The 12,610-nt window shown below is 43.3% G+C and overlaps 1 protein-coding gene across 2 annotated transcripts in view; it reads left to right on the forward strand.

Moving 5' to 3' along the window:
- The first annotated feature begins 11,633 nt into the window (after window positions 1-11,633).
- CPSF1 (cleavage and polyadenylation specific factor 1) overlaps window positions 11,634-12,610 on the forward strand; it is a 514,820-nt gene continuing 513,843 nt past the window's right edge. Inside the window, exon 1 of one of the 2 annotated variants that reach the window (XM_085604356.1) lies at window positions 11,634-11,762. The gene's annotated coding sequence lies outside the window, so the exon portion shown is untranslated. Of the gene's footprint in view, window positions 11,910-12,610 lie in introns of both variants that reach the window. The other variant, XM_085604357.1, reaches the window with a different exon arrangement.

A 12,610-nucleotide genomic window follows, 5' to 3' on the forward strand; every position in this document is an offset into this window, starting at 1 on the left:
TGTTATAGTTAGCTGGACATTTCACTCGTACAAAACCATTGAAGTTCTACTGTTATAGTTAGTTCAGCTAACTATAACTCGCGCGACCGCAATCCACTGCTGATGACGTCACATATTACATCACTCATGACATGGTCAGTGACATCACTCATGACATCACTGATGACATCTCAAATGACATCACTGATGACATCATCCTTGTGTAAGAGTGGCAGACCTCCTCTTATCCGAATATAAACTTTGATACACACATTGAAAAATACAAACTAAAGTTTTGAAAACTATAGAGATACCAATACCAGTTAGAACAACCTATTCAGTAATTCCAAAATCTACATACGCATCCACTCATTCATCAACACTTCTATATAGTCACTCATACATATACTCAGTCATCATATGTACTCATACACCTATACATCCTGTTACACACCTACACTCATACATAGAGTTACTCACACACATACTCACACATGCAAATAAACATCCATTTACTTGCATATACAGCTATACACACACCACTACACTTACTTCTACAGAAACATACACATACTTACTCTCTTCAACAATCACTTATAGAAACACATACTTATTTATACAGGAACTCTTCCAATCTCTCACTCTCATATATCCTCACTTATATACATCAATACTCACATACACTAGTTCAAAACATATGGACTTACTCATAAAGACACTATTGAGACAGTCATTCACTCTCTTACTCACCCATACACACACTCATCCACCCATACTGTCCTGCTCACATACTGTCTTCAAAACACATACAAACAGTGAGTCACTCATTCATGCATCCATACGCTAAGTAACATCCCCTACTGAACCATACAGACACTCATACTGATACTCTAAAAACGAACTAATAACCCATATACACACTCATGTAGCTACTCACCAACCCATGCAGCCACTTATACACAAAGTGAGACACTGATACAGATATTTAAATATTTAAACATTACTCACTAATACTTGTATTCACTAAGATACTGTTAATAAGTCAGTTATACAATTAATTTTACCAAAAAAAATCCATTTACACTTATTTACCCATTTATTCTTCCATTAACCTTTAGATATACATATATAAAAAATATTTATTTTTCAGAAAGACACATATTCACTGGATGATGTCATTAGTGATGTCATCAGTGATGTCATTTGAGATGTCATGAGTGATGTCATGAGTGATGTCACTGACCATGTCATGAGTGATGTAATATGTGACGTCATCAGCAGTGGATTGCGGTCGCGCGAGTTATAGTTAGCTGAACTAACTATAACGGGGGAATTTCAATGGTTTTGTACGAGTGAAATGTCCAGCTAACTATAACGTGTGAAACCTATGGTTTTTTCAGTGAATATATATATATATATATATATATATATATATATATATATATATATATATTCACTGAAAAAACCATAGGTTTCAGGGGCGTTATAGTTAGCTGGACTTTTCACTCGTACAAAACCATTGAAATTTCCCCGTTATAGTTAGTTCAGCTAACTATAACTCGCGCACCCGCAATGCACTGCTGATGACGTCACATATTACATCACTCATGACATGGTCAGTGACATCACTCATGACATCTCAAATGACATCACTGATGACATCATCCAGTGAATGTGTGTTTTTCTGAAAATTACATATGTTTTATATATGTATATCTCAAGGTCGATGGAAGAGTAAATGGGTATATAAGTGTCTAAATGGATGATTTGTTTTTGAGAAATTGATTGTATAACTGACTGATTAAGTGTATCTTAGTGAACACATGGCTTAGTGATTAATGTTTAAATGTGTAAATATCTGTATCAGTCTCTCACTTTGTGTATAAGTGGCTGCATGGGTTGGTGAGTAGCTACATGAGTGTCTATATGGGTTATTAGTTGGTTTTTTGAGTATCAGTATGAGTGTCTGAGTGTCTGTATGGTTCGGTGGGGGGTATTATGTAGTGCATAGGTGCATGAATGAGTGACTCACTGTTTGTATGTGTTGAAGACAGCATGTGTGCAGGACTGTATGGGTGGATGAGTGTGTGCATGGGTGTGTTAGTGAGTGATAGACTGTCTAAATAGTGTTTTTATGAGTAACTACATATGTTGTAAACTAGTATATGTGATTATTGGTGTATATAAGTGAGTATATGTGAGAGTGAGAGATTGAAAGAGTTCCTGTATGAATAAGTATGTGTTTCTATAAGTGATTGTTTATAAGACTAAGTATGTGTAAGTTTCTGTAGAAGTAAGTGTGGTGGTGTGTGTGTATAACTGTATATGCAAGTAAATGTATGTTTGATTCTTTATTAGCATGAGTGACTATGTGTGTGAGTAACTCTATGGATGAGTGGCGTTGTGTAACAGGATGTATAGGTGTGTGAGTACATATGATGAGTGAGCACATGTATAAGTGACTCTATAGGACTGTTGGTGAATCAGTGGATGTGTATGTGGATCTTAGAATTACTGAATAGGTTGTTGTAACTGGTATTGGTATGTTCATTGTTTTGAACATTGTAGTTTCTATTTTTGAATGTGTGTATCAAAGGTTATATTAGGGGAAGAGGAGGTCTGCCACTCTATCACAAGGATAATGTTTATGTTTATGTTTCTGTTTCTTGCAATTTTTATAGCGCACAACTACCCGAGGGTGTCTCGGCGCTCAGTATACAGAACGTTAGCTATGGTGAATTTTAATATGAGAATAACCAAGTTTTTAATTTCTTCCTGAAGCTGATAAGCGTAGGGGTCGTTTTGATGTGATGGGGAAGTGCGTTCCAAAGTCTAGCTGTGGAGATCGTGAAGCATCTATCACCCCAGTTGGCTTTTTTTGTTCGTTGAACTTTGAGCAGACAAGCTGAGGAGGAGCGTAGCGTTCTAGGATTTTCAAGAGGGCAGAGGGCATTTTTAAGAAACTGTGGACCTAAGTTGTTAATGGCTTTATAGGCAATGCACAATGCCTTAAACTTTGTGCGGCTCCTTACTGGGAGCCAGTGCAGTTGTTTGATATATGGAGAGATGGAAGTAAACTTAGGAATGCCCAATAAGATTCTAGCTGAGGCATTCTGAACTAACTGTAGCCTGTTAAGGACTTTATCCTGGGCGTTCAAAAGAAGGGCGTTACAATAGTCAGTTTTGGCAAAAACCAAAGTGCTAATTAGGGTTTTGCCGGCTGAAGTGGGAAGGTAGGGCAAAAGTTTTTTGATTTTTTTCAAAGTGAAAAAGGATGAGGAGACCACGGAGTTGACATGGTGATGGAAGGTCATTTTATTGTCAAACGTAACTCCAAGATTACGAACCTTGGTGACCGGTTCTGGTGGAGGCCCCATCTCAGTTGGCCACCATTGGAGGGACCACGTAGGTTCCAGTTTCCCGAATGTCATCACCTCTGTCTTGTCAGAGTTTAATTTGAGACAGTTTGATGACATCCAGGAACTGATTGCCAGCATTCCTTTTTGAAAGTTTGCGGCAACTGTCGCTCCGTCATTGTGTACGGAAAGCACCAATTGGGTGTCATCGGCGTAGGTCATAAGAGCAATGCCATATGACTTTATCACCCTCGCTAAGTCCGAAACATAAATGTTAAACAGTGTCGGACTTAGCGAGGAACCCTGTGGTACTCCGCAAGGGAGGGTGAAAGTATGAGAGGTGAAAGGGCCCATTTTTACTGTCTGTGAACGGTTAGCTAAGAAGGAGGCGAGAAGTTCTTTAGCCTTGTTCTGAATGCTTATAGCTGAGACACGGTCGATCAAGGTGGCATGATCGACCGTGTCAAAGGCTGCGGAGAGATCTAGCAGTATTAATACTGCCGCTCCTCCTTTGTCCAATGTCATCCTTATTTCATCTGCCGCTTTTATTAAAGCAGTTTCGGTTCCATGCCCCTGTCTAAACCCAAATTGGGTTTCGTCCAATAAGTTGTTATTATCTATGAATTTGGAAAGTTGAATATTCATAGTTTTTCAAATATTTTAGCTGGGAAGGGAAGACATGCGATAGGTCGATAGCTAGCTGGGAGAAGGGGATCAAGAGTGGGTTTTTTTAGGAGTGGCTTTATGATGGCCTCTTTCCAGACTGAAGGATATAGTCCGGTGGTGAACATAGCATTGCAAATGTTCTTCAATGCGGGGGATATGGCTTCTGGAATGAGATTGAGAATGGCAGGAGGGCATGGATCTAAGGGTGATCCTGATTTTGTGCCGGAAATTAGGCGTCGGACTTGTTCCTCGGTGGTCGCCTCGAAGACCGAGAGAATAGGGGCATTGGTAGGCAGAGGTTGATTGGTAATAGTGGTGGGGGAAGATTTAAGGGTGAAAGCTGAAAAAATAGAGGTAACTTTATCTTCAAAGAAATTAGCAAGGGAGTTACAGAGGGCTTGAGATACGTCGGGGCGAGGGGCAGGGGGATTAGAAAGATGAGTAACTACTTGAAACAGTTCTCTTGCAGAATTTTTTGCCTGATTGATTTGGGAGGTGTAATACCTCGTTTTTTCAGCGGTGATGAGAAATTTATATTTGGAGAGGGCGCATTTATATGAGATTTTATCAGTGGGGTTGTAATAGCGGCGCCAATGTCGTTCCAAATTTCTGCAGTGTTCTTTCTGAAGACGTAGGGATTCTGTAAACCAAGGGGTGGAAGGGAGCTTTCTGCTGCGTTGGGAAGTTTTTAAAGGTGCTAGTTTGTGACAAGCCAGTTCTAGGCTGTTGAGGTAAATACTAGAGGCTAACGACGGGTCCGGTTCAGTAGTGCTGATGTTGTCGGACAGCATGGAGGCGAGATGAGAAGTATTGATATTTTTCCAGTCTCTAGAGGAGATAGGAGAGGATAAAGCGATAGAAGATGGAGGGGACTTAAGCTTAATGGAGAAGCAGACTGCTGAATGATCCGTCCAGATAAGAGGGATCACATTTAAGATCATCAGTGATGTCATTAGTGATGTCATTTGAGATGTCATCAGTGATGTCATGAGTGATGTCACTGACCATGTCATGAGTGATGTAATATGTGACGTCATCAGCAGTGCATTGCAGGCGCGCGAGTTATAGTTAGCTGAACTAACTATAACGGGGGAATTTCAATGGTTTTGTACGAGTGAAAAATCCAGCTAACTATAACGCCCCTGAAACCTATGGTTTTTTCAGTGAATTTCTAAGGTTTTTTAAATGCTAAGTCCCAACTATAATGTGCCTGAAACCTATGGTTTTTTCAGTGAATATATATATGCATATATATGCATAAGCATTGATATATATGTGTATAATATACATACATACATACATAAACATATATATACATCTGCATATCTATATAAATACAAATATAAATGCATGCATACATATACATATATGCATATATATGCATGTTATGTACATGAAAGTTTGAAAAACACTAATAAAAGCAAAGCTAAAAAGCCACCTAATTACAAACAGAATTCAAAATTTGCGAACATACGTGACAAGAATTTTCAATTCTATTAAGGACAAGGAGGCGAGGATTATGCTTTCTCATTTCTTTATTGGAAACGCTCAGCAGCCAATTAGAAAACAGTTGGTAAATAAAAAAACTACAGTACCCATGAACACCAGGGTATCACGTGACCAACCATAGAGAACCATATTATAAAAGGTCTTGTAGAAAGTATCGTATCCTCTTTCTTTGGTGAGGAAAAACAGTTCAAGGTAAAATAGGAAGTCCAAGAAAAACGTTGAACATCAGGGATAGAAAAAACTTTCAGCAGCAGCAGAAGTCCACTTCGAAGAACACAGGACTCAGCAGCAGTAGAGAATCGGAAACTGAAGGGCTTCGAAAACCGGATAAACCAGAAGGAACAGCAACACCGCTACTTCGGGTCAGAACCTGAAAAGAGACATACAGCCGTAATACACACCCAGTATATAGAATGAAGTCATAAATAGGGGGGGGTAGAGAAATAGTGCATTGCATTAAACAGAAGTCATATGCAGAAAACAACAATATAAATGCATAACATGTGCAAAAACAATAATCACGGGTGGGATAATCCTCGCCTCCTTGTCCTTAATAGAATTGAAAATTCTTGTCACGTATGTTCGCAAATTTTGAATTCTATGTCAGGACAGGAGGCTCCGATTATGCTTGTTCAAAGCTGATCCGCCACCACAGAAGCAATATGATCAATTGGTTTGTAATAGAAAGTTTTGAACACTGAATCAGAAGACCAATCTGCGGCCTTCATGATGTCAAATAAAGTAACACCCATGGAGAATGCCTTAGAAGCCATAGCCATCTAACCCAGCGAGCCAAAGTAGCTGGGGTAACAGGGCGAAAAGGCTTCTGCAAAGCAATCAACAGTTGACCATGCATATCTGAACGTAATGGGGCAGTACATACCTCATAATCCTTGACACATTGAACAACGCAAAGGTTGGGATGATTAGGAAAAGAAGGATAGGTAATCTCGGAAGTATGTGTCTTGGTACGTTTGGAAAGGCGAAATGTGACACCCTCAGGTGTAAAACTACGACCTGCCAAGTCCAAAGCACGAATATCAGACACCCGTTTGCAAGAAACAAGGCATAGCAACATGGTCAGCTTGGCTGACAGTTGCTTACGGGAAAGCAAAGAATTGGAAGGCCAGGCGTCCAAAAACTTCAAAACAATGGATACATCCCATAAAGACACGTACTTGGGACCAGGAGGTTTCGCCAGACGAATACCCTTAGCAATTTGGCAATCAAAGGATGCTCACCCGCAGGTTTACCATCAATTGGAATGTGAGCCGCCGAAATGGCAGAACGAAAGTTGTTGACAGTGCGATAAGCCAAACCGGAGGAAGCAAGAGAGGCAAGAAAATTAATGATCAAAGAGACATCCGCTGAAGAGGGATCAGCCTCCTGTTGAACACACCAGTCACACCATCGCTTTCATGACCCTCTGTATCGTTTATGAGTATTGGGAGACCAGGCGTCACTGATAAATTTGGAAGCGTCATGTGAAAGGCCTGGGAGCGACCAGCGATCTCCGAAATTCGCCACGCTAGCAGAAGGAGATTGCCTGATAGAATCAGGGTATGCGGATTGCCGAGAGGATCCAGCAACAGGTTCCACTTCTGGGGAAGAAGGAGAGGCACTGCACAACACATCTCCAGGAGAACCGGGAACCACGCCTGAGCCCTCCACAGAGGAGCAATCAGAATTAAGTCTGTCTGAAACCGTTTCGTGCAAGCCAAGACCCTGGGAATCATCATGAACGGGGGAAAGGCATAGCACAGAACCGGCGGCCAAGTCTGTAGAAACGCATCCGTGGCCAGGGCCTTCGGATCCGGCCTCCAGCTGAAAAACAGAGGAAGTTGAGTGTTCAGGCGAGAGGCGAAAAGGTCTAAGTGGCACTGACCCCAGATCCGGAGGAGAGAGCGGAAAATGCGGGGATGAAGCCGCCAATCGCCCGAAGTCCCGAGAATTCCAGTCCGCAATCTGGTTGTGGCGACCGGGAAGATATTCGGCAATAACAGTGATCTTCTGTTGCAGACAAAAGTGCCAAAAATCTTTGGCGATCTCCGCCAATAATGTGGATTTTGTTCCCCCTAACTTGTTGACATACCGGACCGCTGAAATATTGTCCATGCGGAGAAAGATTCAACAATTGGAACGAAGAGGAGAGAAACATCGGATCACAAATGATCCCGCCAGGAGTTCAAGGCAATTTATATGGAGAGACAACTCCTGGGAGGACCAACGACCCCCGTCGAGACGGGACCGCACCGGGCTCCCCAACCCCACAGGCTGGCATTGGACTCTATCACGAGATCCGGAGATGAACCGAACAGGGCTCGCCCATTCCAAGCATCCATGTGGTCCAACCACCATTGCATCTCCGTCCTTGCTTCCTCTGAAAGAGGAATTAGATCGGAATAGTGAAGGCCTTTTTGGAGATGACGGATCTTCAAACGTTGAAGAGCCATGTAATGCAGTGGACCCGGAAAAATCGCCTAAAAGGAGGACGCCAATAGACCGACAACTCGTGCTAACGATCTCAGTGACACAGTCTGTTTGGAAATAACCGAATTCAACTCCCTCTTGATGTATCGAATCTTTTGAGTGGGTAAGAGAAGTTGACATGAAAGAGAATTGACCTGGAAGCCCAGAAAATCTATCACCTGCGGTGGAATCAAGACTGACTTCTGAGGGTTCACCAGAAAACCCAGAGATTGCAAGAGGTCGATAGACCACTCTAGACGAGTCAAGACTTTGAGGGGACAGTCTGCCAAGATTAGAATGTCGTCTAGATATATTATTAAACTAACACCCCGAGCGCGCAAACATTCCACAACGGGTCTCAGAAGTTTCGTGAAGCACCAAGGTGCTGACGAAAGGCCGAACGGGAGAGCTTTGTACTCGTACCAATTCTCCTGCCAATGGAATTGCAGGAACCGCCGATGAGGCTCGAAGATGGGAATCGACAAGTACGCATCTTTGAGATCTAGGCGAACCATCCAATCCCCCTCGCGAAGAAGATCGCGCAACAGATGAATTCCCTCCATCTTGAAATGTCTGTACACAACACCTCCGTTGAATTCTTTCAGGTTGAGAACTAGGCGAGAACCGCCCCCTTTCTTCAGTACCAGAAAAACCGTGCTGATGAACCCCTGGGGATGGCGAACAGTTTGCATGATTGCCTCTTTTGCCAGGAGAGAATCGATTTCTGCAGAAATAAACTCCTGGTCTTGAAGAGAGAAATACAGAGGAGAGGAATGGAGGGTTTGATGTTGGGGCTGATAAAACTCTATTTTGTAACCCTGAACGGTTTGCAGCATCCAAGCATCTTTGGAGATTAAACGCCAATTGTGGAGAAAAAATCTAATTTGGCCCTCCAGAGCAACATTGGAAGCTGGAATCAAGCTCACCTGAAGTGTTAGAATCCTGGTAGCCACCTTGATTTCCGCCGGAACGTCCCTTTCTATATTGTCCTCTCCCTTTGCGAGAGGGATAGAACTGAGAATGGGAGCTGTAGCCTGAATCCTGACCACCGCCCCTTTGGGACTGGAATCCCCTCTGGGAATTGTGAGAGCCACGGCCGAACGAGCGTCCCCGATGTCGTCCGGCCCTGGCAAAAACCGGTCGAAATGCTCGCCGCAGCGAAGCTTGAGCCTTATCAAGGCCACTGAAAGTTGCCACAAACTTTATCAGTTCTTTCAAAAGGATGTCCGAACAAAAGCCCCTGACCTAAAGGGCCGGACTCGGAAGAGGAGAGCTCCGCTAGTTTAGGATCCAATTTAAGGAGAATAGAACGGCGTCGCTCACTGGAAATTGCACAGTTGGCGTTACCCAACTGGCAAATAGCCCTCTGAGCCCATTCAATAAGTTTATCAGGGTTAACAAGGGCCGAAGACTCTTTGGCTGAAAACTCGAGGTCTAAAATCTTCGTAAGTGGGCCTAGCAAATCCAGCAATTTGTCCTTACAGGAGCGCCAGGATCTATCCAGACCCTTTTTGGGGTATTTTGCATATTTTTTGAGATAGGAAACCATCGTTGGATCAATCTCTGGAGTATCTGCTAAATGATCGGCAAGATCCGGACGTGAACACTCGGACCGAAGGCGGGCCCTGACATCCTATTGAAAGGGTTGCCGGATATGAGCTTGAACATACTCCGCCACAGCAGGGGATGGAAGCCATGAAGAAGAATGAGGATGAAAAATATCCGAAGGCTCAAAAGTTAAAACTGGAGGATGTGTAGGAGCATCCACATAATGCTCCTTACGCGACTTCTTGCGAGGCGGAGGAACATCCTGATCAGTGGAAGCTGAGGAATACGTACCGTCAGTGTCCGTGACAATGCTGGTGGATGCCGAAGCGCCCCCCGAGGCCAATTTGGAAGACTGATCAGAGGCTAAAGTTTTGGCCAATCTCTTAAAGTCCGATTTATGAGGATTAATAGGAGACTTAGAAGACGTACGTGTGGAAGGCAACCAGCCCTGTTTTTTGGCGTAATGAGTCAAATGACGTTTCAAGGGGTTGATAGCACAAGCAAGTGCCTTATTAACTGAGTGTTGCACACCCTGGTCTAAAGCCTCCACCAAGTCATGCTCCGAAAATCCAGAGGCGTCATCCTCATAATAGTAGTCATCTTCATCCAAATATTCATTCATAGTGACACAAAGTGTTACAGTAATGCCCACAAGATGACAAATTTCTATAAGGCCAAAGGCACAATGCAGGGGGAGTGAAAAAAAACCCTCAGCAAGCCAACAGTACAGGAAAAAACCTGCACACACTGTTAATAATTAAATGGGGAGGGAGGGCTTGCTGAAAAAATAACACTCTAGGCAGAGCCTATGCTTAGTTGTACAGTCCAATGCAATTTTTCTGAGCAAAAGGCGTCAATGGGGCAGAAAACGCGAGGCTGTGGGCAGTTGTTGAGGTGAAACAACCTTCGTTATGCCAAATCTCCGTGAAACATGGAAGAAAAGCCTTAAAATGGCCGCCGCGCATGCGCGGTAATGACCGCCTCCGTAAACATAAAAAGGAGGTCGCGCACAGCGCGAGTCCTCCAGCCCCCTTCTCCCGCTCCACCAAATGCTTTAAACGCGGGCGCGAAGCGCCCGGACACCGGGGGGTTAGACACACGCCCCCGCTAAACGCGCACAAAAGCGGCGAAAAACGAAAGCCGAGAACAGCCCAGAACAGAGCGCGCGGAATACCAAGAAAGCGCGAGCACTAATAATACAGTCAGCAATAGAACTTTACCAAGCAGTAAGTAAATAATATAAAATGAAGCACTTAACTGGCTGCAGAGCAGCAAAGAAAGAGTATACGATACTTTCTACATGACCTTTTATAACATGGTTCTCTATGGTTGGTCACGTGATACCCTGATGTTCATGGGTACTGTAGTTTTTTTATTTACCAACTGTTTTCTAATTGGCTGCTGAGGATTTCTAATAAAGAAATGAGAAAGCATAATCGGAGCCTCCTGTCCTGACATAGAATTGCGTTAACTTAAACTAGGGTGAGACCTATTGCATTTTCAATGCTTGTTTCTCTTTGTATGTGGGAAGAAGAAAGTGTTAATGTGGTCAAAGGGGCTAAGGAGACCACTGAGGTCCTTAAAAGGCGATATTATTATTTACCCAGTCAGTGTTTAAGTCGCAAAAATATTTTCCAGAGAAGAGTATTTAACTTTCGTTGCGGTATTCTGTAACAACCAATTTCATGTGCACATGTAAAAACCAAAGCGTTACAACTCATCGGTGAACATCTTTAAACGGGGTAGAGGTAGATGATGGATAATGCGAACGTTACACGTTTAGAGAAATAAACGGCATAACTACATTGGGGCATCACACTCACGAACAGAAGCGACAGGCTCAAATGCAGTATATATACAAAGGCAATTCTACAAGATGAGTGGGTTTCTATCACACGTGTTTTCAAGAACTGTGTCCCAACCCAAGATGGCCACTACGCCTAGAGTCCGATACGATGAGTAGTTCAGAAGTCCTATTTCCTTGTTTACTAGATAATCGGTGCCGTCACAGTAATTAGAACTTCCATAGGTATCCATATTTTACGGGGTCCGGCACCTGGTAAATGGTGACCTCTCGGGTTAAAAGGCCCAGTCCCGCTCCAGGTCCGTTAGTGCAGCGTAGAGACCTCAGAGCGAGGCTAGGAACGCACCGCCATTGGAAGTGAGGCAGGTAGTCCGGAAGTGGCGGGGCTAAAAGGGCTCCTCGTAGTCGCCTGGACGAGTGCCTGACGAGAGGTGCGTGTGGATGGGGGTTGTTGGTTGGTGGGGTTAAAGATATTTATGGAGCGGTAAAAAGAGGCTGGGATAAAACCCGAGCTATGTCAAATCCGAGTTGAAGCTGGAGCGCAGTCTCTTCTCTCCTGAAACTGAGTTGCTTTCGAGGTAGAGTTGACATCTCTCATAAATGTTCCTCCTTGAAGCATATTGGCTTGCAAAGCTTCTGGCTGGCCATTGTGCAGAGTGCTTCCTTTTTATTTCAGGGCACACACGGTCACCGGGATGTTGCTGGGCGAACATCAATGAAATAAATTTAAAAATTAAGTTACTTCATTGTGAGGTTTCATCGTTAATGATAAACTAAATGGGGTTTGTTTCAGAGATTCATGAAACTGTTCGTTAACTGTCCCTTTCCAGATAACTATAACGTCATCTGTGTAATGGCCCCAGGAAAAGAGTTGGTCCATCCATCCTGCAGTCGATGCACCATAGGTATGCTCCCTCCTCCCTCTCATACCAACCTATGAAAAGGGTTGGCATTAGAGGGGGCAACCCGGAGCCTAACGCAGTGTCCTGCAGTTAGTAGTACCACATCCTGCCTTATAAGCCACATATCATGCTGTGTTCAGTGTACATCTTCAGACTTGTTAAATACATCCTTACTGTCCCATATACAGGTGAATAAGTGTTTAACTAAAGCCTGTCCTCATATACAGATGGGTATTCGGCGGGGGGAGTAATTTCCTTAAATCTTAGGTCTACCTGCTGGGAACAAAACTTTTTTTGTGCATTTTGGGGAAGCTGTAATTGCAAGGATAATGTGGTGACTTGAGATATGCGATACCTATGTTTCGTATCAGATACGA

This window comes from Triturus cristatus, chromosome 5_1, assembly GCF_964204655.1.
Source record: "Triturus cristatus chromosome 5_1, aTriCri1.1, whole genome shotgun sequence".
Taxonomy (NCBI): Eukaryota; Metazoa; Chordata; class Amphibia; order Caudata; family Salamandridae; genus Triturus; species Triturus cristatus.